Source organism: Mandrillus leucophaeus, unplaced genomic scaffold (genome assembly GCF_000951045.1).
Source record: "Mandrillus leucophaeus isolate KB7577 unplaced genomic scaffold, Mleu.le_1.0 Scaffold90, whole genome shotgun sequence".
NCBI classification, from domain to species: Eukaryota; Metazoa; Chordata; class Mammalia; order Primates; family Cercopithecidae; genus Mandrillus; species Mandrillus leucophaeus.
In genome coordinates this window covers 2,858,494-2,862,014 of record NW_012109808.1, presented here as the reverse complement: position 1 = coordinate 2,862,014, position 3,521 = coordinate 2,858,494, and positions in this window count along the sequence as shown.

Genomic DNA, 3,521 nt, shown 5'->3' with positions numbered 1-3,521 from the left:
GATGAAAGAAGTTGAGAGGGACACAAAAAAATGGAAAGATACTACATTTTTATGCATTGAATGGATTGATATTGTTAAAATATCCATACTATGCAAAACAATGTATAGATTCAATGAAATTCCTATCAAAATAACAATGACATTCATCACAGAAAAAAAAAATAAATCCTAAATTTTATATGGAACCACAAAGACCCAGAATAGCCAAAGCTGTCCTGAGCAAAAAGATCAAATCTGGAAGAATCACATTACCTGAGTTCAACATACTCCAAAGTTGTAGTTACCAAAACAGCATGGTATTGGCACAAAAACAGACACATAGACCAATGGAACAGAATAGAGAAACCAAAAGCAAATGTATACATCTACAGTGTATTAGTTAGTTCACTTTCATACTGCTACAAAGAACTGCCCAAGACTGGGTAATTTATAAATGAAAGAGGTTTACTTGACTCATAGTTCTGCATGGCTGGGAAGCCTCAGGAAACTTACAATCATGGTGGAAGGTGAAGGGGAAGCAAGGCACGATCTTTGCAAGGTAGCAGGAAGGAGAAGTGCTGAGCAAAATACGAAGAGCCCCTTATAAAACTATCAGATCTCACGAGAATTCACTCAGTATCATGAGAACAGCTGGGGGGAACTGCTCCCATGATTCAATTACCTCTACCTGGTCTCTCCCTTGAGCCATGGAGATTATGAGGATTACAATTCAAGATGAGATTCAGGTGGAGATAAAGCCTAACCATATCAAACAGTAAATTCATTTTCAACAAAGGTGGCAAGAACATACATCAGAAAAGAACAGTCCCTTTAATAAATGGTGCTGAGAAAATTGGAAATCTATATGCAGAAGAATGAAACTAGATGTCTACCTCTCACCGTATACAAATATCAAATCACAATGAATTAAAAACTTAAATATAAGTCCTCAAACTATGAAACTACTACATGAAAACACTGAGGGAAATCTTCAGGACATAGGAATTGGTACAGATTTCTTGAGTAATACCCCACAAGCCCAGGCAACCAAAGCAAAGGTGGACAAATGAGATCACATCAAGTTAAAAAGCTTCTGTACAGCAAAGAAAGCAATCAACAAAGTGAAGAGATAACTCACAGAATGGGAGAAAATATTTGCAAACTACCCATCTGGCAAGGGATTAATAACCAGAATACATAAGTAGCTTAAACAACCCTATATGAAACAATCTGATAATATAATTTTAAAATGGTCAAAATATATGAATAAACATTTCTCAGAGCAATAGAAATGGCAAACAGGGATATGAAAAGGTGCCCAACACCACTGATCATCAGAGAAATACAAATTGAAACTGCCATGACATATCAACTCACCCCAGTTAAGATGCCTTTTATCAAACAGACAGGCAAGAGCAAATACTAATGAGGATATGGAGAAAAGGGAACCACCATACACTGGTGGTGTGAATGGAAATTAGTTCAACTACTATGGAGAGCAGTTTGGAGGTTCCCCCCAAAAAATAAAAATAGAGCTACCAAATGATCCAGCAATCCCATTGCTAGGAATATACACCCGAAAAAGGAGACTAGCCTATCAAAGATGTATCTGTACTTCCTTGTTTGTTGCAGCATTATTCACAATAGCCAAGATTTTGAAGCAACCTAAGTTTCCCTCAACAGACTAATGGATAGAGAAAATGTGGTGCATATACACAATGGAGTATTCTTCAGCCAATAGAAAAGAGTGAGATCTTATCATTTGCAACAACATAGATGAAACTGGAGGTCATCATGTTAACTGAAATAAACCAGTCATGGAAAGACACACTGTGCATGTTCTCACTTATTTGTGGGAGCTAAAAATTTAAACAACTGAATTCATGGAGTAGAATCATGGTTACCAGAGGTGGGAAGGGTAGTGGGGCAGGGGTAGAGAGAATGGTTAATGGTACAAAAATATCACTAGATAGAATGAATAAGATCTAGAATTTGATAACACAACAGGGTGACTATAATCAATAATAATTTATTGTACATCTTAAAATTACTAAAAGACTATAATTGTATTGTTTGTAACACAAAGAATAAATGATCGGGTTGATTGATATCCCATTTACCCTGATGTGATTGTTATGCATTGTATGCCTACATTAAAATATCTCATGTGCCCCATTAATATATACAACTACTACGTACCTACAATTTTTTTTTTAAGTCTTGGCTCTCTACTTGCCCTTTTAGTACCACACTAGTGGTGGGTTTGGAGGTTTCTTACATGTGCTTGGTGAGATGTTGAGGTGTAAACTCAGCACATGGGTTTTGCTGCTGGTGATAGAAATGGGGGTGCAGATTTTTCTGTGGTGTTTGGCTGGAATGAAATACATAAGTTTTCTGCCTTCCTAGGCTTCTATTTTTCTGATCCGGTTGGTAAAGAGAGCAGGATTTTGTTGTTGTTACTGTATCCTGTACTTTTTGGCATGTTTAGATTGCTAGCTTCTTTAGCTCCAAGTTTTGAACATATGAGCTTAAAAAAACCCAAGCAAATCAATACCATGTTGTTCCTTGGGTCTTCAGGCCCCTAGTCGTCGTCTTCTCTCCATTTTAAAGAGTTCTCTAATGCTTTTTCTAGTTTTTTTTTTTTTGTACTTAACAAGAGGAATAGAAAGAAGTATGTCTGCTCCATGTTCCCTGAGCAGAAGTTCAGTTTCACTTGATTTTGTGGCTTCCTGTTTTGAAAGCAGGATACCACCAATATTTGAATACTAAAAATTAGCTTTTTTAATATAATGCCTTCAAGGTATGACCAAAAACATGTGTTATTGTGCCCCCAAAATACCCCATACTCTCACACTTGTCCTTGTACATTGCCCCTAGAAGCTACTCTCAGACTCTTCACCACTTCTACAACCTATTATGAAAGAATCAATGTTCATTATTGGGGTTTTATCTCAGGATATTCCAAAGTTTTGAATTGTTAGATTTTCTCAGTACTGTTGAGCTCCTTACAAAGGTGAGGACAACATCATCTTTTTAAATATGCCTTGCTTTTTCATATGATCCCCAACACAATTCCACTTACTCCTTGATATGGCTTGGATCTGTGTCCCTGCACAAATCTCATGTTAATTGTAATCACCAGTGTTGGAGGCGGGGCCTGGTGGGAGGTGTTTGGATCATGGGGGTGGTTCTCATAAATGGTTTAGCAACATCCCTCTTGGTACTGTCCTTATGGTCGCTGAGTAAGATCTCATAAAATCTTATACTTTAAACATGTATGGCACCACCTCCCATCTTGCCGCTGCTCCTCCCATGTAAGATGTGCCTGCTCCCTGTTCACCTTCCGCCATGATTGTAAGCTTCCTGAGACCTCCCTAGAAGCTGAGCAGATGCCGGCATCATGCTCCTTTACAGCCTGTGGAACTGTATCAAATAAACCTCTTTTCTTTATGAGTTACCCAGAGTGAACTAATACACTCTTGAAGAGTGTATTAGTACATTCTTGCATTTCTAGAAACAAATACTGGGTATTTCTTTATAAT